This window comes from Megachile rotundata, chromosome 1 (assembly GCF_050947335.1).
Source record: "Megachile rotundata isolate GNS110a chromosome 1, iyMegRotu1, whole genome shotgun sequence".
NCBI lineage: Eukaryota > Metazoa > Arthropoda > Insecta > Hymenoptera > Megachilidae > Megachile > Megachile rotundata.
In genome coordinates, this window is record NC_134983.1 from 4,291,687 (window position 1) to 4,318,085 (window position 26,399).

The following is a 26,399-nucleotide window of genomic DNA, read 5'->3' on the forward strand; positions in this document are numbered from 1 at the left end:
TAAAATGACGACAATAAAATTTTGACTAGTTGGTAGTTCTTGTGTGAACACTACTCACATGTAGCTTGATCAGAACAAATATTCGAACTTCATTATTTAACTGTTCATTAGGATAAAAAATATGTCTGTGTACATTAATGTTAGCACTTGCGATTTAGCCATTGTCGTTTTAAGAAAGTAAAATCTGTATTGATTTCTCAATCTACCTAGGGGAACTATATAAACTTTTATGTTCTAAATTAATTTGACTTCTTATTAAATCATTGAAGACGATGTAATTACGTTGTATTAATCTTTTTATATGATCCACGCTATTACATGAAGATATTTCTGTATAATGACCTCGCTCAATACTTTTCTACTATTCTTATAAAAATGGTTCGAAATTGTTTTAAGCAAGTAAATCGTGATGAAATATAACAAAAGATTTTTATAAAATGTGCTGGAATAAAAGAACTCATTCTCATTAATAATTTAGGGTGAAATACTAATATATATGATATAGATAAAATAACTTTGTTGATATACATTAATAAAAAATGACGAAGGTCCAGCTGTAAAAATAGATTGTTTAATAAACTGTCAAATTTTAAGTAATAATTGAGAACATACCTACAATTCTGCATTTCGTAAAAATTTAATGACTTCAATTTCAAGAACACAGAATTATAAATAATTATTAAAGGTTACTTTAATTTATCAGTATGCCCTAGCATACTACCTTGCCACACAGTGTGGTAAGTTCATACATTTTAATTTCATTAAACAAACATTCTACATTTGCCTCGTGTGTACTTTTCCATTTTCATTTACAATGCATATAAAGCAAAATTAAAAATATATTTCAGTATATTTTTTATTGTATAAATAATTGGAATAAAACTTGTAAAATGTATGAGGTGCAAATTATAACAACATGGGGATGTTTACACTAATTCAAAGTCTTAGAAGCATGATAGGATTTTATTTGTTCGCCACAGATTGCTTTCGTTTACAAATATGTTCTACAGAACCGAAGAATGAGAAATATATGCGTGTTTCTTTACTTTGACCCCATTTCAGGTACGGGGGATCAAACTGTCTCTCAAAGATTGATATGTCAAGCGTCAATTTTAATATTTTATGTTTAACGTCGCAAATATTTTGAACAAAGTCTGTTGCAAAAGCTGTAATAAAATATATTGGCATATCTTTTATTAAATAAGTAATTCAAACAAAAATTGTACAAATTAGAAACTACAATATGTATTAACTTACTCCAGTCTCTCATACATTTTGTAAATTTATTCCCAATTTCCATCTAACGTTTTTAGTCCAAAAGTATATTGTAAATTAAACTGTCTATGTAAATTATAATATAATAGTAAGAGGGTCCTTGTAAAGTTATAGACTTTAATAAATAACTTTCTTTTTTCTTTTCATTATTTCTGATAAATTGTAGCAAAGGTGTAATGGTGAAGCATGAAGAATACAATTTATTCGATTCGACTAAATAATTGTAATAGGTAAATCATTCGTAAGCACGATCAAACAATAAAGCAATAAAGCAAAATTTGAATCAAAAACCTTGTAAAAAATATGTTATAAACAAATTGATGTTCATACACCCTTCATATGTTAGCGAAATTTTCATGTACTTAGGGTAGACTTTGAAATATTACATTGAAATATTTATCGAAAAAGTATAAAAGTACCAACTTACTTTTTTATTAATTGCCTATACTGTTTCCATATTTTTTTTACTGAAATTTTGTTAGGTTTTGTATAACCGCAACTATGTTTGAGGGGCGATTTATTTCCATACAGCAAAGGATCAAAATGGTTTCAATTAAAACTAAAATCATAACAGATATTCGTATACAAAGTTCCCATTGTACATTGCATACACTGAGCAATATTATATTGATTCTTTTATAAAGTGAAAATGCAAGGCATTTGAATATACTACGTAGGAAACATTTGTTTAATAAAGAATTTGTTCCCAATAATATAATTTAGCAATACGTTTTCCAATAATTATTAATATAAATGAAATTTTACATTGTAATGTAATGGTGTGTACAGTTTTCTAAAGTAAAAATGTATCTATTCATAAAAAGCTTTACCTTTTTATTAAAACGAGAAATCAGCCAGGATCAATCGGAAAATGTTCGTTTTATTATTTTCAAAAAAAGTGAAATAAAAAAATTGTATTCCATTTTGTAAAAGTATTAAAGGTTGTAGATTAAATACATATTGCAACATATTCGTGATGTTTCTCCGCATAAAATGATACCGGGGAAAAAAAATTTATATCAATATGAAAAATCGTGAAAACTGATGCGGTTATCTACACAACTAAATATTTATTTAAACGAAAAGTATCAAATCGCTTAGATAGATTTCATATAACTTTTGATGTCCATTTGATGAAATCATCAAATACCTCACAGAAATTAATATGGAATAAATCTATTTCTTCAAATGAAACCTGTATAAAACTAAAAATTATAAATGTTTGACGAATATTTCCATAGATGGAGCTTTGTCTCTCGTCTTGTATCCGCTTCCTATAAAATATCGTCTAACCTAACCTAATTATTCAGCTAACGTTAATAGAATGATTAGATTAGGTTAGGCTACATTTTATGGAGAGAAGATGCAGGAGAAGAGGTGGACCTTCTCCCCGCTCACGTATTTTGATTTCGAACTTTTTCGAGAACAGTTACATATTAACTGAAAATATTATGCTTTTATTTATTTCGGTAAAATAAAAAATTGTACAATTTCACGCTTAAAAAAAAATAACAAAACGTACCCTACTTTCCCGACCGCCCCGATCAATTTCACGTTTTAGTAAAAAAAAAAACCTAAAACAAATTGGAAATGGAACAGTATTTTTCACTGAATAAAAAATCGCTAAACAGTCAGCAAGCGGTAGATTTATTTTTCTTAGTGAGAGGTTCATGGTCTTATCAGTTTTTTTAATAGTTTGAGGGATTATTAAACACAAAACAATTTAGCAGTTTTGAAAATGCAAGTTCTGAAATCATTGTAAATTAATTTTATAATTAGATAACCTAGTATAATTATTGTTTACGGTAACGTCAGATATAAAAAAAACAACTGTTTATTTCTACACTTATCAGTTTCCTACATTCTGACTTATCAGATCACCCAGCACCTAAAATGGTGGTAATATACATATATGTATTTTGCCCTGAATTCATACATTTACATAACCTACTCAAGTAATTAAAAATAAAAGAACATATCGTTATCAAAATCATTAAACCGTGCTCAGTACAAAAATTTCATACGAGCAGAGCGTGGTTCATGATTCAATCAAAACGCAATCAAACTCAGCATCAATCTCGCGAAGAGAACGGACGTGACCGTACCGCTATCTCTCTTATCACCCGTCCCTCTGAAAGCTCGAAAGAACCAAGCGAGCGAAATTTCTCTCCTTATAAACTCAGATACGATTTCTTCAAGCGCGGAGCGTAGATTGTGCCCGTAGCAAAGAGTAAGATCGCGACGCGCCATCATCAATTTCCATCCCCTCGGCGAACTTATCCACAATGCTCCAACGATATTTCATCGTGGGCGAACTTCAAAATCTTTCGTCTATCGAAAAGACGGAACAGTTCTAAAACACATTTCCTATCTCGATCAGCGGCATTTCCATAATTCGCCGCGGGTCATCGGCATTCCAGGGTCAACCGGCGGTTTCTTTTCCGAAACGAACGGGCATCGTGACGCAGCATCGTCTAATCTTCAACCCCCAATCGCACACGCTGTGTCGAGTGACGCGTTCGCTCGGTCACCGTTAACGACACATATACATACATAGAGTGAAACACATACACAAATTCTAACGGACGAAACGTACAACCAGAGCGCAGGGAACGGGTCGTGCGCTCGCGCACCCTGCAGGGTCGTGGGATGACGGCGACGCGACGCGACACGACGGTCGTGGTGTCTAGAGGACATAGTGGGGGTAACGCAGGTGGTGGGTGGTTGTGGGAAAGAAAGGGACGAAAGATGGGCGAGAGGGTAAGGTTTGATAGGAGGGGAGACGAACGTTGGTCGTGTGATGATGGTAGGGGCAAAGAGAGAGTGGGGAGTTCGCACGCCGACCGGAACGGCCCCACCGAGTTTTATCCAACGATCCGGGAGGCTCGTCGAGGTAGTGGTCCGCGCCCCATAGCCGCGACAGCTTGAAACGCGTGTCGTTGTGCTGCGTTCGTTTCTCTCTGTCTGTTGGTTACGCTTCTCCTCGCGGGGAAGCATCCGTTTGACAGGAAAGTCGTGCGTGGAACGCGTGAGACCCGTGTACCCGTCTCGGCTACCACCGTCTCGATCGGATTGCTGTTATCATCGTCCTTTTTCATCCTTCGTCGCACAGACAGCGAATTCAAACTGGTCGAGGTGGTGGTGAACGCTCTCCTTTCCGGTAGAGAGAAGAGCGCGCGATTCGGATAACGAACAACCGAGACGTTCGTTCTCTATCCGCGAGGTGGTGGGTAATGATAACAGAGGGCAAGCTTCGAGAGGGGGAGACCTCTGCTGACAGTGTGATCGTCGCAGGATTCTGAGTTGTTGGAAAAAGGAAGAATCGTCGATAATACCGGTGCGTGGTGAGCTCGTGCCAGAGCTAGAGTTTTACGAAACCCCCCGTACCGGGAATAGTAGACAGTGAAACACACCGGTAGTGTATCCGGTGCTCTAACCTTTCAAGTTGAACCGATCAGATCGCAGGACTCCGTTACACACAGACAGCCCAGCGACGATTGCAGGTGCCAGGATTGTCGGGGGTGGTGCCGGTTTACACTCTCCTCCCTTGCACGAGGATCGCGAACGTCCCGGGGAATAAACGGCTTTGGATATTCGCTGTTGGACCGCGTACGTATTTTTCTGACACACACACACACCTGACTCGTGCTACCTTTGCCACCTAGTGCGGCGGTGCCGTGCTATGGCCTCTCTCCTTAGGTTCTCTCCTACACCCCCAAACAGGTTATTGATTTTGCCGAAGTAAGGAGGTACGGATGTAGCTCGTACGCCCTGCGGCCTGCGACCTGCTCATTTTTCCACCCCCCCTCATCCCCCCTGTCTCTTGCCCTCTCCGCTTCTTGACTTCTCTTTCTCGCTTGCCTGTCCTTGGTGCTTGCCACCCTCTGACGGCAGGTGAGCTTTACGCGATCTTTTGACACACTTTGATATATACCGAATGTCCCTACAGTCTCGTGGACGAAATTGCCCTTACAATTTTTATTACCATTCTTCATGTCTGTGATTCTCTTCTGCGGTTCTACGAGACTACGGTTTGTTTGTCGATAATTAGAGGATTACAAAATCGTGAGAGGAAACGAGAGGATATACAACTGATCAGGAAACGCGTCGTGCAACGTTGGTGTCTGTTCTTTGATTCCGGAAACAACCGGTGTCGATTCCCTGAAGCCAGACCGATGCCGTGTGTCGTATAGTGTACCGTGTCACTGAACCGTTGGGGCAGACTGTTGCAGTGCTAGCGTGACTATACACGAGACATACAACGGCCACAAGGAGATGTCGACTGACAGCGGATCGATCAGTGGCTGAACTTTTCATTACGAGACTTTGCGGTTCTTTCGCAAAAGCAGCGCTCGTAGTAAATCAATAGAAGCCACGTGAAGTCAGAACGGGAGATCGCGCTCTCTCTCCTGCTCTCGCTTTCTCTCTTTCGACGTTTCTCTCGCCCTCTAGCCCATTTCTATCTCTGTCCGTTTTTCGATTCGCGCATTTCGTAAATTTCGTTGAAGTTGGCCCGCGATCGATACGAGACGAAACGCTTCGCGTACGGTTCTGTCTTCCCGCTCCGGACGGAATTAAATGATTAGCCCTGTGATCGTTTGGATAGTTTCGTTCGTTGTATCTCGTAGACAGAACCGACGTGATGTGACAATGTCTGTGTGCGGATCGTTCGCGAAACGTCATCTGTCCGTTCCGCTCGTAGCCGGTACGTGTTCGCTAATTATGTAAGATTTCCTGAATTTCGATTTATCGATCCACCGTCCCGTCTAACCGGGACGTGATTAATTTTTCAACGTTTCGTGACGTTTCGAAATCGTATTTCTGTCCGGTTCGTTGAACGTCGAGTATCGGATTCTCTCGGTCTTATTTTAGTGACGTCGACTGCCGTCGTAAATTTTACTACCAGAACTATTTCTCGTCAACGACGCGCTTTGATTCAGCACGATTTTTGTTGAGTATCGAGTGAACCGAATTTGTGGAACGTAGACATGTTTACGAGATATAACGAGTGTTTGGAAATGGGTCTTAGAGTAGTAGTACGTCGCTGCTCTCATTTCATTATTTTGCATTTCATTTCTTTTTTGTTTTTTCTTTTAACATTCTCTGCGTTAATAGTCGAAATGTTCACAGTTTCTTTGTGATCCAGGTACTCGTGTACTCTCAGCATTCGACTTAATTTATGCATGATATTTAGCTGACAAGGAAAGTCTCTCAACCCGAACTTTCTGATTTTAACAAAACATTGCGAGAATGTTGTGTTATGCAAGTACATTTTTTGTTAATATCGTCGCGTAACAAACCCTGTAGACGGTAGTTATTTTGATATTCCTAGATTCTTGTGTTTAATAATTCTTCGTATTTTTGTTAAAATATTGCATAAACAAAATTCTTTAGTTATTTGGCTGTACTCAGAGTAGTTATGCTTCAGTCTTTAAAGATATACAACTAATTTCGTTCATATCAAAAAATTAATGAAATGAGCGCATAAAACAAAGCTATATTAATATACAGACGTTTTATTTTCCATGGCAACTTATATTTGCATCAGTCAATTATATAATATGCGTGATCACCCTAAAAGGAAAAATAGTTCTAATTTGTGTGAAATGGATACAACAGAATTTTATTAACGTGCATCTTTAATGATCATTCAAATCATGAAGCATTGCTTCCTAATTAATAATTAGTTTGTGATAGATTGAACTTTTAATTAAACATCACATCATTTTAATATTAGAAAATTGTGTATACTGTTCTTTTTGAAATTCTCCATTTAAGTCTGCTTCGATAAATATTGATTATGAATGTTACAACAACTTCAATGTAACAGTCACGTAATAGTGAAAACTTTTAAAATTTGAAATAAAATGAGTTATAAGATTAAACTTAAACTATCATTGCCATAATAATCCATTTCACGTCTAAAACTAACATTGAAAACGAGTAAAACTAAATTTGAAGGATTGTTTTATTTTCATCATTAAAAAATTAAACTACTTTTTGGAGTAAATGCAACACGTAATAAAATTAGATGTTTCAACATTTATCAAAACACGTATAAGTAATATGAGCAAATTGCTAAAATGATTTCACTACATTTTCATGATTTTTCTTAAATCGAATGAACCACCAAAAAAATGGTGTGCGTTTCTGCGACGTTGATTTTCAATGCAGATTTATGAGGAATAAAAAATTCAGAAAAATTTGTAATTATTATGAGTGTTGCTACTACTACACCAAACATTTTATGTTAAAAAGCAAGAGAAATAGCGTTGGTATAAACAAAATAAAAAATATTTCTCTTTCGATAACCTTGTTATTTAAAAATTATAATAAATGAATAAATACAATTGTGGTATCTGTGACAGCGACATTCGTAATTAACAATTTGTTTGAATTTGTTGTATCTCCCCTACACATACATCTTTTCCCAAAGTACTATTTTACACTAGGAAAAAACAATTCTTTCCCCATAATTTAAAAGTAGTTTAATGAATACTAAAAAGATTCATTTCATTACATATTTGTTAAAGGAAAGGCTCTTAAATCTAGCTTAATTTTTCAGCCCTCAACGTAGAATCCTTTTACGCATATTTTAGTGATCCATCGTTTAAGAGTTAATGAAATGTTTCCCACACAGTCCACAGATGTGATGCGGGTCCTGTTATCCCTTTATTATTCTAACATCTCGAAATGTCCACGAAGAATGTTGAAAACACCTAAAGAGCAGTTGGAGCAAATAAATTAATTATGATATCTTCTTTCCATCCCCGTTTCAAAAGTTCAACTAATTCGAATTGCATAGGACATCCCGTAGATCTATTTACTATCCTTCTGGTAGAATATTAACGCTAGCGATGTGGGTCAAGCGACGAATTTTGCATACCGTTTTAGTTTCTTCTGACAAATTTCTGAAGTCGTTTTAACATCTTTGATTCAAAACAGGGGCAGTTCGTAGGCGTGTTCAAGTCAGTTCACCTTTTTGTAGATGAAGAAATACATAGAGGTGTTTCCAGGGTCATACTGTGCTACTTTTACCCCGGCTACATGCTGTCAGGTTAAACGGTATCGTGTTCATCTTAACTAATGAAAGGGGAGAGGGAATGCGGGAGATTAGCAAGGATTAGATTGAATCTGTGTTGGTGGACATGAATTATTGAGTTGTCACATGTCAGTGATTTTATCGTGATCTCGTGAATTGCGTCTTCTTAGATAATAACAGCGTTTGTTCTTCGATATGTGCACCGAGGTGAACATGAATTTATAAGATCAAGAGGGCTTTTGAAATATGAAGATTTGTATCGATTTGATCGAATATTTTTGTCGAGGTAATACAGTTTGTAATGGATATTCTTCTCCCTGGATGTATATTATTTATAATTTAATTAAATGTGAATTGAATTATTTAGTGTCGATAGGATCAAATATTTTTAACTACAGCTTGGTAGTTTTAGGTGAAAAACAAAAAGTTGCCCAAAACAAATTGCTATAAAAATCACAGTAAGAAATAATTAATATCAATAAGAAAACAAACAAATAGCCATACATTTTGTCATATTTCGTACACGTTTTAGATATTCTATTGAATTTAGAAATTAATGTAAAATGATCTTCATAATCTTTTAGAGCCCATGTTTATAACATTCTTTTATCCTCTTTATTTATAAGAAAGTGCTGGTAAAGTTTTACAAAACTGGGACACACTGCAGCATCAAAAAACAAAGCAGTCGTTTTGTACTTTTGTTTCAACTTTTTAATAGTGTTTTAAACACTATTAAAAGTGTTCACTCTACATTAATATAACATCTCGTCCTTATTTTTGCGTATGGAATATGTTGGTAAAGTTTGGTGCAAAACTGGGACACACTAAATAAGTATAAAGGAAGAACTGAATTTTTTTGAAATTCTTAAATGATATTAGAATGAAATACGATATTACAAAGTAACGGTTGATATTGCGGCTTCAATTAGTGAAAAGGAATTCCTTAGATGAAGAACAAAAGCCAATTGTGACATCTGAATGTAATTGGACGAAATAAAAAAAGGGGCTATACTTGCACGATAGAGCAGATGGCAAAATACGGCCAATGACCAAACCATGCAACGTGCTGCAATCCATGGAAGCCCGCCAGTCCCGAAATACAACGGAAGTAACGTCCATGGAAGGACGTTTTCTGAACGGTTTGTAGTTTGCTGTTCCGGCGCTTGTTTGCTGAAATTCTGACAAAGTGATAAAAAATATATTGACGAGAAGTCTCACTATTTACCAACTTTTGATTAATGAGCTATGGTACCCAATATAAAAACAATGAGAAATGTTTTCTGAAAGTTTAACATTTTTGGCCACCATATAAAGAAATGTTAATGCGATAGATTAAAAACTGAAAAGGATATCTTCAAATTATTGACGTGTGATGTATTTTCTGAACGTTAATAATTTAGTTCGAGAAAAGTGATGAAAGTGCATATAATTCCAAATTGTGACGTGCTGGCAGACTGTGAAAATTTTAATTTTGAGAAAATAACTGGAAATATTGTCTGCAAATGTGTTGGGCATTTTAAACATTTTATCTGCAAAAATGTGGAAAATGAGTGTTTTATTGTGAAATTAAACAATTCCATTTTGGGGTTTTATGGACTGAAGAAAGTGTTTATGTAAATTTCTATGTCGGTAGAAGTGTTTTCACTGAATGCTTTATGTTACACGTCAGTTTTGAAAAATGTGACCGTGAGAAGAGTATGTTTGAAGTTTTCTATTCGACATGAGCTTTTTTGAACCTAACAGCTGTTTATCTTAAATCTACTTTACCAGAATTATGTAATAGATCCTCAGACACATTTGAGATGATCAATTGCATATTTTTGCTAAACAAGGGAACTGATTTTGTCAACTCATTGATTTCCTCCTTTAACACACCTTACTATAAAATCTACCCTCGTATAATGCACACGTTGAAGTTAAAAATTAAGTTGAAAACTAAATTAATGTAATATAATAAACAAATTATTTTTAGATGAAACATAAATTGATATACACATCCTTTATCTTGATGAAAATCAACGCAAAGAAATCAGCTTAACAAAATTTATAATTTAATTAAATCACTGTGTTTAACGTGTATGTACGTCAATCCAAAACTTCATGTCTATACAGAGTATGCTTATCATAACGTAAAAAATTATGTTATTATAAAAATTCGAAATTTCAATCAGAAATAATAAAAATGTCACATAGTGGTGTTTCCTTTACATTATAAAATTGCTACGCAATTAAAAAAAAGTTTGATAACTCTTTTTTGTACACTGAATATTTCTACACAATGTATTATTTTTACAAAGTGTTATTTTTTCTAATGAATGTATTCCTTAAATTATTTTGTGTTCTTTACTGTCTGTATCCAGTATTCCCCGATATTCTCAAAAATATCACATTCAGCTGAATTTTGTAAATTTTTCTTTAATTTTCGTTGTTCATGAATGTTATTATTCTTTGAAAATTTTAAGTGTTTAATAACAATAACCGTTTCAACAATGAATTGTGAATTTTTTATCGAATGAAAATATAATCGATACTTATATTACATCTATTAATTTACATTCATTTTACTTACATGATTTCGCTTTTATACGATTTTTAAAATAATGAATTTTGAAAAAGAAACTTATAAAAGCGAACATTTTCAAAATACAATTTTAATTTACGCGGTTTCCTAAGAATCCTAATCTCAATGTAAATCAGGGACAATCATACCTTTTTCTATCAAAATAATACTAACATTTGCCTTGCGATGGCTGTGTACATTTATTGTTCGATTTTAATTACGTGTCCCTCAGAGGGTTTTTAAAACTAAATTCCGTAATTTTAAATAAGAAACCTGTAAAATGACCATTCGACCGTTTCGGTAGTTTTCGTTTTACCTCAAAAAAGGAAATGTGAATATTTATGTGTCTGGTACAAGGGATACTTTTTTCAGTGATAAGGGTTAACAAACCACGGTTTCCCCATCGATTTTCTCGGTAAAAGGGGATCAGACAGGGGGTGAACATAAAAATTCGCCGACGGGATTTATGCAGACGCGTATTCGCCGCATGCATTTCTCCCATCCCTAAGACTATGCCTCGTGAAAAGAGGTTCTCTATTTGACACCGACGTGCTACACACTCGTGTCGGATGCGAATCGTGTGTGTGCACGCGCGCACGCGTCAACATGACAGCCTCGTGGAATTCTCGGCTACCCTGAACAGAGGTTCCTCTTTTTTTTCCCTTTAGCTCTTCAGCTTCCCTTCGCTTCGGTTAAAGAGTCTTTAACGTTTGCGTGAGGCCAGCTTCCTAAGCGGCTACTTACGTCGAAGTTCACCCGGTGTCGTGCAACGACCATGTTTACCATCAAATTGCGTGAATCTTGATAATCTCGTGTCAGCGATAGGGGAGAGTGGGAACATTTTTTACATTTACCCTATCTGCCAATCACCGTTTAACCCTTAACGCTCTGACTTTTAATTGTAAATATCGCAACTTCAACTTATTCTCATTATACTTCGACTTGCAAGTTTCTAAGTGTTGGATTTTAAATGCAACAATGACGTGTAAATAATAATATTAAAGGCATTCTAAACAATCTTTTTTCGGGGGGTGCTTGAGAGGAACACTTGGAGCGTTAAGGGTTAAAGCTATAGAAAACAGACTTATGTCATGAGAATGTATATTTATCGGTCCACCGTTTAATTCATATTTACTTTTTCCATGACGGGTAGTTAAAGAGCTAAAATATTACTTCCTACTTCATTAGGATGACTGTAAAAATAATCATTTTGTGGAAAATTAAGTAAAAATTCTTTCTAACACCGTCTAATATTTTTATGAGAAGTAACAAAAAGAAATAGTTAAACAAACATATTATGTCTTAAGAAACGATGAAAATTCTGCCCGTATATTTAAATAATGAAAAATAGAACATGTAACTTCCAGCATATCATTTGTACTGTATATGGTGTTTTCATCTATACCTAATTACAGTTATGATGTATAATACGTCATCCTCCATCCTCTATAGTTTTTGCAGTCCTTTTCGTCCCTATAGTAATATATTACTTTCATCCCTAAACGTTGTTCAAAACAAAACTTTTGTAACCTACAAATCATACATTAACTATAGGAACTTAAATATATTATCTGAGAATGTTCCAACAAGCGATTGGTTTAATATGAATGTAATTATGAATATTAACAAGAAAATTGAGATGGCAGACATTTATTTGCGTGATCTGAATAACTAAAACAGTCTACCATCTCATCTCACGCGATTCATGTTATGGCTCAGAGGCAATTAACGAAATAAAGCAGATATTATGCACATGCAACTATGACAAACGAATTGTGCGAAAACGTTTGTGGAAGTGGGGAAAAGACGTTACTCGGTACACGCGCAGTTAGGAGTGAATATGGCATCCCTTGGAAAAATATGACAAGAGGAAGAGATCTATCATTGGTTTATTTTCGGGGATTTTCGGAGGATTTCACATTTTGGAGAGAGGTTAAGCATTTAAAGTCCTTAGGATTTGAGAACTTCAGGATTTGGTGATTTACGAATGTGGGAATGGAAAATTATTGCATATTTCAAATTCTCAGATTCTCAACATTTCAAATTTTTCAAATTTTTAATTTTGACGTTTTTCTATTTACTAAATTCCCTGTCCACATTTACATTTAGTAATTTCCGAACCACGAAATTTTTAAAATTTTATATTTTAATATTTCCAAAGTATCGAATTTGCAGTTCCTCAAATGTGCACATTTATCAAGTATCGAAATTTCTAAAATAACAAATTCTTCAATTTTGTAAGTCATTTCCTAAGTAATTTTGTAAGTCATTTGCAAGTCTGTAATTCCTAAATTCTCATGTTCCCAAATTCCAAAATCCTTAATTTGTTCAATTTTTTTAACTTCCATATTCTGAAGTTCTTAAATTTTCACATCCCCATATTTCTCAGTTTTACAAATTTCTAAATCTCCAACTTACTAGTTTTGTACATTTTATTATTTCTATACATACAGATTTCCACGTCTCTAAATTTCAAAATTTTTAAATTCTATAATTCAAATTCTCTAGAATTTTCCAAATTCATATTGTCAGATTCACAAGCACACGAATCTTCTTCTTAAATTTTTAAAATTCCTTAGAAAAATCTGATTTGCTTGCGAAAAATCGGATAGATCTTTGAAGCCAATTTTCTGGAAAGCAAGAGGTGTCCTATAAAGGTTTGATTCTAAATGTCTCAAATTTGTTAAAAATAAAATCAACCCCTATCCTGTACCACTGGTTTTACAACAATTTGTACGTTTTACAGAGTGGGAAATTTTCTCAGTTTACTTTTACTGTTTACTATTCCTCAACTCGAGTACTATTACCTATAAGGTTGTGCAATCATACGAAATTGCATTTTCTTGCAAATTTTGCTATTACTCGTATTTTTAGACTAGTTTCTTCCTTAAGATAATTATACTTAAAATGGAATAATTAACGGGCTTACATTTTTAAATTTATATAAACTAAAAAGTGTGTTTCTCACATTGTCATCACTTTCTGCTCTGTATCTTGCACATGTACATGGTGTTCCATTTCAATGTACACGTTGCAATAAAAGTATAAAATATAGTGAATGTAGGAGACACTGGGGATCCCTGATACAGTTTTATATTTCCTACTTAACTTCTTTAGTGCTGAGCAACGAAATATCGCTGTTAGCAACACTTGTGAAATACAACTCGCATTCATTTATTCCTTCTTTATTTCGTAACATGTTTCTTTTCGATTTTAGTAAATATTCTTACTATTTTTTTATGATTTTTTCTCAAACTTACTAAATTATATCAATTCGATTCGATATTCTGTGTTTAGTTACGCTTAATTTAGTAAAAAGGTGAAAGAGAATCATTTGTTCTTAACAGCTGACATGTTTTATAAAATAATTTGTTTTTAACGTGTTTTGTTTAATTTTTAAAATTTAATATTGTCTATATGTGAAAACATAATACTAAATATACAAAAGGCCAAATGATTCTGGTCATAACATAACAAATTTTAGTACCTTAATTTTTCCCAATTATACTATCATCACATTGAATTTTTACATTTTTTAATGTACAGTGAAGTGCAATATAAAAATTCGTATTTGTCTTATTGAAATTTATTGTCAACGGTAAAATAATAAAACATTTATGTGAATAATTCGATTTGAATTGTATATTTAAAATAAAGACTTAAATGTGTTATATTTAAGTGACAAACATTAAAATTTACTAATTAAGGTACAAGTTTAAATAATAGTTTCAATTAATTATAAATATGTTAACACAGGGTATAAATAAAAGAATAATTACATAAAAGTATAAAAGCATGATTAGTAAAAGTATAATTACGAGATATAAATATAAGTAAAATATTCTGAGTTCAATTTTTTTTATATGTTTCAGAAATAAATATAGAAACTTAATATACATCACGTAATACAATTAATCTTTAGTTATACAAAATAAACTCGATATACATATTCTAAATATCAATTTGTCTTGTGCTATTTTATAACAATAGCTAGCACTAATTTTGACGGTCCAGCGGTGATAAAATTGATCTAAATATGTCTACAAATGCTTCTCTGATATACCGTAGATACTATTTTAAATACTTCTCTTTACACTTTATCTCGAAATTTCTCAGTAGCGTTGGAATCCGGTAATTGGTCTGGCTTTGGGATTAATTTGATCTTCTTATTTTGTAGCAAATATTCCAGATTATTTTTGTAGATACCGTCAGCATGCTTGTATTACTATCGTATCTAAATACAAAATTATTGCTAATGCAGAAGAATAAATAACTGAATTTGCAATATAATACAGATTTATTTTAAAATGACAAAATGACCTGTTCACTGATGAGTATGTACACTTTGTGAGCTTTAATACCTACACATTAATTAAATACTTATACTTTTCAATAAATATTTTTAGATTAACTTACTTTGCACTGAAAACATAGAACTCACTTTGTTTTCATTTTATTGTGAACAAAGATCCTATTTGTAATTTCTATCTTTTACATAAAGTTCCCCAGAATATCCTATATAAAAGGATGTCAGTATACAATATTAATAAGGTTAACTCTTCATAGAACATCTTAAATTTGAAAGTATATTTCATAAAAAATTTTGAAATTTGAAATCAACTATTTAAGTTGATTTACAATCAACTATTGTAAGTAAAAGATGTATACAGTTTCATGCAAAATATTTTTCACCGTTCTACGTCTTTCAGATGTAACAAAACACCCTGTATATTCTAAAGTTTCTCCGAACTTGAACCAGAAGTCATTATAAATAGGATTATAAAACAAAAGAATAAAGAAGCATTAATACGAACTTTCCAGACAGTCCAATAATTTTCTCCTAGGTTCAGTGAACCGAAAGTCACTTCTATGTATATAGTAGACTACCTTGTCCTATTCCACAAATTATAAGCATCATAAAGTACCTGCCATAAAAATACTCTCTTCTCCAGTTTCATGCCCCCACAATCAGAATATCATCTCTCTTAGTGTATTAAAAATATAAATACATTGAAACCTATTCAATCAAATAAACCCTGTTACAAACTTCCCAGACAGTACGTTTTCAATAAGCATTGATAACTCAGGTTATATTATTATACGAACTATTAGGTCGTTTTAAAGTCTTTTGCAGGTTTTTGTTCATTTTATTCTTCTTTCACATGAAAATGGAAGTGGTTGATCCTAGCGTATGATTTATTTGTTGATGTAGTTTTGAATGAATTACTTGTGACCTGCAACATGAATATGATGCATATAATAATAAAAAATAGATGAAAATTCAGTTTGTACACATACAATTATATACATTTATATTCGGATACAGTATTGTTCCTGTGTCTGTTGTTTTGCATTAAAGAAGTTAATTCAGATATTACGTCACTTATTTTACTGAAAGATAAACCGTTCTTCGTAGATTGAAAACACATCAATTTATTTTTGCTATAATATTTAGTTGAACAAATCATTTTAACCAGTTAACTGTGGCGATCTTTTTGCGCGCACCAGTGTGTGTCGCGATAATCAAGCGATGGCGAGTTAGCTCTCAAGAATTTATGAATCCATCTCAAATCATTTACACTTTTTATTTGTTTATTTCATTTCGTGTTGACCTCCAAACATTTTAAACATATTACAATTTACGAATATAATTTAGTTTTCGCCAAAATTACAATTTAAATATCAAATTGTAACAAAATTTTACGCATGACGGATATAGTCGTCATGACACAAAATTCTGCCACATCTCCATGACGGATATAGTCGTCAAGCACACTTAACTAGTTAAGGATAATGTTATATTTGTTCCGGACACTGGTACACTTTTTATAAGTTAGTAATACTTAGAAATTATTTCTATAGCGAGATAGGTTTGTTTTGTATACAAATGCTTGAAATATATTTCTATTTCAGTATAACGTGTTTCGATGTGAAAATAACTAAAAAATGTGCAAGGAAAAAGAGAATATCAGTTTTGATAAGAGACAACATACACTAGTCAAAAGAATTAAAGGAACAGAAAAATTCCTTAAATTTTTAGGTCATATTCAAATTGCTCTGTCTCCGTTGAAATTCATTACAGGAGACATCCAGAATAGTCATTTTGAAGCTTCAGGTCTCTAGTTTTTGACTCTTTATCTCAAAAATTTTTTGGGCCTTTTATCACTAATGAAAGATACAAAAAATCGCGACGAAAAAATTTTAGAATTTTTTTTCTTCTTTTCAAGGTTTATACAGACGTAGAAAAATTTTTTTGATTAATGCCACTTCCAGTCTGTTGTTTCCTGTTCCTGCCTCTATAATTTGCACGTCCATGAAGTTCGTTTCGATGATCGGTCGCAAAGTTATGAGCTACCAAAGCCGAAATGACGCTTTTTCCTTTGATAGTCATTATCTCATGAACCCACCACCGAACAGAAATTGTAAGAACGGTTCTAGAAAGCGAAGAATGTACCTTTTAAGACAGGTATATCAGTTTTTGATTAAAGGTATTTTTTGATGCGTAATATTGATGTAAAGAAACGTCAAAAAACGGTGTTTTTTCCTCAAATTACAAAAATTACGGTATCTTTGTAAATAGGTATCGCAATGATTATGCCTAGATTTTTTTTTAAGCTCATAGTGTCCACAAAAAGTATGCGAAGTTTCAAATGGCACCGATTCTCTGTTCCCTATGACCCGATGGTTCAAACTTTGAAATTTGTGCGAAAAGAGTTAAGGAAACGTTATTACTGTTCCTATCCGCGACTAATCCGTTTGTTGGGTAAAAATGTTTGTGTCCCTACATTTGCCGGTACTATTGCTGAATTTTTAAACAATGCTTTGGTTTGATAAGGTCGGATATACGCTTCCTGTTGTGTGTGTGAGTTCGTGTGTATGTGTGTCGTGTATGTGTGCGCGGGTGAGTGTAATTTTGTTCTTTTAAAAAAAATTCGAGGACTTGTAAATTTTAATATCGAGTATTACCACTACGGTTGTCAATTACATCTTGCAAGCGTGCTAAAAATTCAGCAATAATACCGGTAGCAATAATACCGACCCAAACTTTTTGAAAGTCTCAAAATAGGTGGAATAATATTACTTTCGCTGACGAGTGAAAATATATTTTTGGTTTGGGTAGTAGTATAGTATGGCGAAAAGTGAATGAAGCTTTGAAGTCAAAAAATCTAAACCCTACTTTAAAACACGGAGGTTCTGTGATTTAATGCGGGTGCATTTCCAATGCGAGCGTTGGTGAATTGATGTTCTGTGATGTTATTTTAGATAAGGATATCTTTCAAAATAAAATTTATTGAAAAATGCTAATAATATGAGAACACAAAATACCTTTAAATTTTATCAGGATTTTGATCCAAGGCATAGAGCTCGAATAGTATAGGAATATTTGTTATGTAATTTTCCAAAAGTTTTACACCCACCTCCACGATCCTTAGGTATAAATCACGTAGATTCTCTATTGGCCTAATTAGACCAAAAAATTAGAGAAACACCAATAAATTAGAAAATTAAATTATAGCCAGAACTGAAAAAGAGTACCTAACATAACATTCTGTTTCTTCAGAATAACTGAAACAAAAATTATTTTTTATCGTCCCAAATGAAATTAGTAAAGTAAATTTTCAACAAAATATTAAAATTGTAGTTTTCCTTGTATTTAGTATATGAAAGAAGTTGAAAAAATATTCGATACAATAAATTTTATTGAAAGAGTACGCAAGAATATATCAAAATAAATATTTTTATTAATTCCTTACGGTAAAATGATGTCCTGTGCAAATCCAATGTTATATGTCTCAAATATGCAAATAACTTGTTATGGATATCCTTAAGTATTTTCATGTAACTTTAAGATATAATATTTTATACAAAATTACGGATAGAAAGATTTGCTGGAAATTTAAATTTCTCTCAAATAATCGTCTGCATTTGAAATATTCACTTGTTAAATTGCACCCAAGACAAGTTTTTCTTTCTTCAGCAACGAATATTCACGAAGTGTAAAAAACATTTCACCTACCTGCAGTATACAAGTATAACAAAAGTGTAATTGCTATTCAAACTGTAACAAAGATAAAAAATCAAATTTTTTTAAAAGGATATTTAAAAGCAAGCTTAAATTCAATTAATCGAAGTGTACTTATAATTTTAATAGTATAATTAGTGATCCATTGACTTTTTTTAAAAATTATAACTTGATAATTAAATTTCTGCCTGGTAGTTTCAAAAATATCCTACGCGTCTTTTATCTTATGTCACCTCATAGATTCACACTGAACTTACCAGTGTTAACGCGTACTTAATTTGAAATTAAAAAGAAAGTAAGAAAATAAACAAATGATAAAACATACTTCAATATTCAGTAATCCTTTCCTTTGATATGAGTCAACATAGATTTGAAGAAAACCATCTTGAAAAATTCTGTAATTTCAAGTTAAAATCTTGTGATTCTATCATTTAGTGTTAATTGTTAAATGTAACTATATAATTAAACTAGAACGGCTAAGTTGAACTAAAAGCACGTCCCAATGTTCAAACAAAACTATAAAAATTAATATTAAAAAATTTGTTATGCAAGAAAACAGTACATATCCAGAATTGGGGAATAGAGAAATATGGTTATGTCGATATTTCTTTATATAGATATTGGCGAATGTGGAGACCTAAAAGTATAGATGATTGAACGTATATAGATTTGGAGTTATAGACATTTGAGAATATAAATATTAGAGAATGCAAGAATTTGGAGATTATAGAAATTGGAGAATATATAATTCTGAAAATATTGGCATTTGGATATATAGAAATTCGAAAATATATAGATTTGGGAAAATAAAGATTTAAGTTTATAGAAATCTGAGGATGTATGAACTTAAACAGTTCAGTTTGGAACTAAAGTGAATTGAGAATATATGAAACTGCAAATTTGAAACTATGAAATTTTGAAAGTATAGAGTTTGTAAAGTATAGATATTGAAAACTATCGAAAACTTGATAATGAAATTTATACATATAAAGAATTTAAAATATAAAGAATCAGAAATACGACGGAGACTTGGGGATATAGAAATTTAAAATAAAGAAATTGGAAAATATAGAAGTGTAGGAACATCAAAATCTAGAAACGTACCTCTATTATGGTACAATATCGTCTATAGTGACGATAGTATTTCTTTAAAATAGCTAATAGCATACTTGAAATACCACAAAAATCATCATAAAGCCACACTACTGTATCGTGTCATAAAAGAAGTAAATGACCTGACACAGTTACAATAAAATATTATTACAAAAATTTCCATTTGAAACCTTCACGTATTCTCCTCAAAAAATATTCCATGCTCCATAATAAATCCGATAAAGATTCCTGAAAAGTACAGGAACCATAAAGTGATATGGCACCTTCAGGATCACAGCAGACATCAAAGGTGGCGTCATACCGCCATTTCACGTCGTCTCGTTGCTGTAGCGCGAATCTCTCTCGAAACATAGGGGAAATTTACTTTCTTACCCTCTCTCGTAAGCGAAGTTCAAGTTCTTCACGAGGGTGGCGATGACTAAGGCGCAACGTGTCTGCGCAACCATGGAAGCAGCAAGCACCGCGATGAGATGGTACGCTGCCAATGGTTTCAGAGTAATTTCATAAAAGATTTACCGGTCGTCTGGCATCTGTCGTCGTTGTCGACGCGGTTATCTGCGACGGGGCGATCGTCCCTGCTCCTGATGCAATTCTCCGGGAATCAAGAACGAAATTTACATAGTTCCGCGAATATTCCTGCCTATCTGTCTTGTCGACTCGTAAACGAGCCATGGAGGACCCCTTTCAGAGACAGTGCGTCTGGGGAGGGCATAGGTATCTTTCGTTGCCTTGGAATCCTGCAAAGTTTGAACAGCGTTACCCGGAATGGGCGTTCCTCTATGGCCTCGATCCAGTCCTTCTCGCCTGGAGCACTCTAATTAACAGTGTTCTAGCTCGAAATCTCCAAAAAATATATTTTTGGAATTTTGTACAGTTGCATAAATATACCGACCTTTTTGTTTTTAGTAATCGGAATTTTTTTATGAAAATTATGGTTAGGTACTGTTATTTAAATACAGATTCATAGTGCGTAAGCAACAAAATAAAAAGAATTTGATATATTAACGTACATATTTAAATTTGCTTAAAAACTAATTTTAACCTAACCTACAAAAAAACATTGTAACTACAAAACATTCTTATAAAATAAATATTTTTGAAGACGTAATTCGTTTTAAACACCTTTAACTTTAAATAAATACAAAATCATTTGTCGTTTTATTTTTATCATTTCAGAACATTTTTTTCTATAATTAAAGCAAAGTTATTAATGTAAAGTGAAATAATTAATGTAAAGTTATTAATATTTCAGGATTATTTTGAAAATTACTTTATAAAATGAATAACACGTGCTTTGAATGATAATGAGCCAGTGGACAACGTTAAAGCAATGAGCACTCCGAACGTGTAACGCAGAAAATAAGTCCGAGGCGTTGAAAGAACTCTAAAGTAATGAACGCGATAGCATGACATAAGCCTTATGTCATCTAGTGTTACTGTTGTGAATTATTGGCTGTATGAGGCCCCACGGGAAATATCTTTTGACAGTTAAAAATGATGGTTGTTATCTATTCACTGAACCACGCTCTCCCGTTACCATCAATAACAAAGCTTGATCGCATCATGATATTTTTTCGTAATAAATCACTGCAGGACTCTGAAGTATCATATTAACAGCGTTGAATATGCAGATCAGTGTTTCCTTTTGCAATTTGTATAGGATTTTAAAATTATAGTTAGGTTCAGTCATAATCCATTATTTTAACGAAATACTTCCAAATTACGAGGAACGTATACAATGTTTACTTATTTTGAGATGTTTTAAAGTCGTATTTTCGAATTAATTACTGTTTCGTTGCATAAATTATCTGAATGTCATAATTTTGTACTAAACTATTGTAAGCAACTATTATCATTTACTAAATTCATTATGAGATTAACTAGATTTTATTCTTCATTTAATAACATTTAATACATTATACATAATGTTTCAAGAGTGATTAGATTTTCTTAAAAATAGTTATATTCATTCAGAAAGTTATATTAATTTTCATTCAGTAAATTCAGTTAATTTTAGATATCAATAAATTTAATCATTGATAAACAAAATTCAGATACGCAAAAAACTGAAAAATGTTTTGACAGAAAAATTAGAAACAGTTTTCGATTTTAATATAAAGAGCTAAAATTGCAGTTGAACACTCTTGAGATATTACTCAAGAGTGTAGTTTGAGGCAAACGGAGTTTGCGGTAAGTTTAAGGCAAAAGGAGTAAAAATACCGGGCTTTCAAAGATGATATTTATTCAAATTTTCGGAATATAAAGTGGCTAAAATTGAAGCTAAATTGGCTAGGGTCGTTTCATACACCAGTGTGACCGTAAATATTAAATGAAGGTACAACAAAAATATCCGTTGTAGCCAGATCTTGAATGCTCACTATTGGTCATTCGACAAATAAGTAAATTAAAATATTAGAATAAATATAATAAATATAATGAATAAATGAAAATACATAGATAAAGTGGCTGCAATAAGTTATCTGCGAAACTGCAATCGTATAAATTCAAAGAGTTTATGTATGCCGGTTTGAAACAATATTCCGTTCCAATGTGATAAGAACTTTAGTGTCTTAAAACTTCACACTTCCTTCACAATAGTTACTTGACGACTCTCGTAAAAGTTTTCCCGAGTAACAATAAAGTAAATAGAAAAACATGACGTTCCGTTCGACAAGTGTCGTTTCTTTGCCAAAATAGCACACGGTTATCACTTGCTTATCACTCAGATTGTTTTTCGGTACTGTGCAAACGCAGATACTTTTTTCATAATTACCATTAAACCGTGCTATCTCAGTATTTCGCTGACTTTCCTCTTGCGAAATGTACGGAAGCTTTTTCTTATGCATGAATTCGCGTTATAAAAACCGTAACAGGTCTGTTCCGTCCGCTGTAACACACACGTGTGCGCGAAATAAAATTTTACATACGAAACTTCTACCTGCAGGATTAAACGGAGATTTTCGTGTGAGCGAAACTGTGTTTACTTGCTTAAATTATTTCTACTTTTTAACTGGACCGTGGTTTTCCACGATTTAGTACTGAAATAGCGTACTTGTTCCTTGTAAATACTGCAGAGCGCGCTTTAAACATTTCCATGATACTAACTTGTATTCTTGTTTCACATGTCTCTTTGCTTCTGACGCTGACAGTGATTGAATTTCGAGCTTATATTTCTCCTTTTGAATCGTGTAAAATTTGGTTAGAAAGTATTTTATTCTTTATAATGAATCTATTAAATTCTTTATAATTCTCAATTTTGAAAATTTTAATGTCTTCTGAAATTGTCTTTTTTAATTTAATAATTAAGCAGAAATTTCGTTTAATCATTCGGTAAATAACACACCGTTTCATTTAAAAAAAACGGTGATATACATATCTTCAAAGCCCCTAAACTTGGATAAAAATTATTATTGCTATACAAGGTGGCTCACCACATTTTACCATCTAGATTTGCGTCATTGTTATTACTCATAGCAAATAATGTTTTAGATAAAGTTGAATGGTTTTGAGAGCGGCATATGCTGGTGGTATATTTTATTTGTAGGTGGACATGTAAAGGACATATGAAGGTCATTAATGTTTTTTTAAATGGAGTCATATATTTTTTATTGCATCAGCTGATACGCCTTCATATTCTTTACAAAGAAGTATTAATCTGTTTATGTGAAAGAATCATTAGTTTAGGAGAAATTTTAATTCTAACAAATTAGGAAATCGTTACTTTCTAGACAATATTATGAATTGTCCTAACTGAACAGCAAATATTTTTCTACATGCTTTGAGATGTCACGCCACCAAACGAATTGTGAGTTTTTGTTTTTTTTTTATTTTGTAGTAATAGTGAAATTTAGTCTCTGTTACGTCTTTAATACGATGAATACGACGATACGGTGAATTATCACTTCATAATGAAGTATTTTAAAGAAGAAACGAGACATGTTATCAGTTTATTTTGAAGCTGGGAAAAGTGTTACACGTGCAGAAAGATTATACACTACGAAATGTTAGAGAGTCATTAATTTCTCGATCCAGAAAGTGTTCTGATGCAAATGGTCGCCACATTGAATCTTTTCTGTAAATAGACATTAAAATTAAAATATTTCATAAACTAATGATCTTTTCACATAAATAGATTAATACTTTTTTATATAGAATATGAAGAAGTATCAGCTGATGCAATAAAAAATATATGATTCCATTTAACACGTTCCGTGCCACATGTACCACCGGTGGTACACGGTAAACTTGATCGTCAGGCCACGTGTACCACCGGTGGTACACGCAGTCATATTTATTCAATGCGTTGAAAACATATATTTTATTACAAATATAATTCTGTAAACTATATTTCTACCTAGAAAATGAAGCATTATACAAGATGCAGTATAGAACAAAAGAAAACAAGAATTACTTATGTATTGAGGATGTAATGAAATATTGTGTGATAATATATTAATCTTTAGTCAAAATATCAAATGGCCTGAACGACAAGTCCAGGCAAAAATGGCTTGGCACGGAACGTGTTAAAAAAACATTAATGACCTTCATATGTCCTTTACACGTCCACCTACAGAAAAAAATATACCACCAGCATATGCCCCTCTCAAAACCATTCAACTTCATCTGAAACATTTTTTGCTATGACTAATAATAATGACGCAAATCTAGATGAAAAAATGTGGTCAGCCACCCTATATGTATAATAGACCTCTTCGTAGCATACAATTTTGGTTACATTAATCTATTTCTGGTCTTTACACATTCGAAAATATTTAAGCTGCTAATAGCCCCACCCTGTATAATGTAACGTCCCACGTTTTAACAGTATTAAAAAATATTTAATAACGAAACTCCTGAAGTCTTGTTAGCAAAAGATTTAAAGTTCTGTTATAACTCCTGTCTCATTAATATATTTCGTCTACGTGCATTAAAGTTTTTAATTTAGTTTGGTATTACATGGCATCAAATTGACTTTCGTAAATTTTTAATGTATGTACGGAGAGCAATAAGTTTTATTACATCTCACTATGGTTGAAAGTTTGAAAACTTCATTACTTGTTCGATAGTTCCCTGAGGTTTGTATAATTCCATAATTATTGTATAACTTTATTTTGCAATTTATACGGAGACGCTGAATGTTATCCTTATGAATAATATTTGCAAGTGAACGTAAGTTGTAATGTATTCGAAATCTTTTGTCGACGGTGGTTTGGTGATTCAACGAAAATCAAAAAAGGAACTTTCAACCTACTAAAACTTTTACGAACTTGATCATTATTGCGAAAGCACGGAGTATAACCGGTGTGCTTCCTCCTTTGTTTCAATAAAAGTAAAGACTGCATTTTGCAATATAAATGTTATAAATATTTATAACATCAGTATTTTGATATTCTAGTAATATGAAGAAGATTATATCACTTCATATTTGTATATAACAGATATATAAATAAATATTATTCTAAAATACATAAGTAGAATTACTAGAATATATAAATAAAATTATACCCAAAAACCTAAAAATATAAAAAATCAAATGCTTCATTAATGCACTAACTTTGAATGTTTCGATAAAATTGTTAACAATGTCATTGCATATCCTTTTGTCTGTTCACTGTATTTCGGATTCCCAGCAGTTAATTATTTTATATAAGAAAGTAATAAAATAAAATGACAAGAAGATTTTTCAAGCTGAAAATATGATAATTGACACCTTCTGTAGTAAAGGGAGATTAGTATCAGATTATGCAAATAATTAATTACTTAAAAAATGCAATTGCGGGTTTCATTATTGAAGTATGTAATTATGGTGAAAAAAAACGTGTGGATCGATCGGAGTTGTATTTTTTGGTCCGACGAAAAGTACATTGACCCCCTCTTAAATGCGTCAAATCAGCGATTAAAAAATAAATGTCAATTAAATGTTTCACTAAATACAATTCACAGGTGTATTTTAAGATCAGCGCGTACTGTGAGAATAAAAACGATGTGGTGTTAAAATGAAAGTTAAAGCACAGAGTAAATAAAGCAGTTGATTTTCTGAAATATATATGATTTTCAAATAAATTTCGTTTTTTAAATTATTTTAGCGATAAAAAGTAATTTAATTTAGATCGCTTCGATGGATTCAACTGATATTAGTATAACTTAATAATGCTTCCATTAACAGCACAAGTGTATGCACTACATAAAATGTCCGATCGAATCATGGAACGCTTCGACTAAAAACTTTTTCCTATAATATACATTTTATGCGAGATGCGCAAGTTGAGTGATCTTGGTGTTTATGTAGCATTGTTAAGAAACATTGACTTTAAGTTTCTAGATTTTTAAACTATCAAATTTCCAATTTCATAAACTTTTAAAGTACTGAAATTATAAATTTTCAA

The 26,399-nt window shown here is 32.5% G+C and overlaps 1 protein-coding gene across 5 annotated transcripts in view; it reads left to right on the forward strand.

The window, feature by feature from the left end:
* The first annotated feature begins 4,159 nt into the window (after positions 1–4,159).
* Positions 4,160–26,399, forward strand: part of LOC100879277 (neural-cadherin) — a 511,227-nt gene continuing 488,987 nt past the window's right edge. For all 5 annotated transcript variants that reach the window (XM_076538467.1, XM_076538441.1, XM_076538445.1 and 2 more), the window contains exon 1: positions 4,160–4,884. The gene's annotated coding sequence lies outside the window, so the exon portion shown is untranslated. The remainder of the gene's footprint in view (positions 4,885–26,399) is intronic.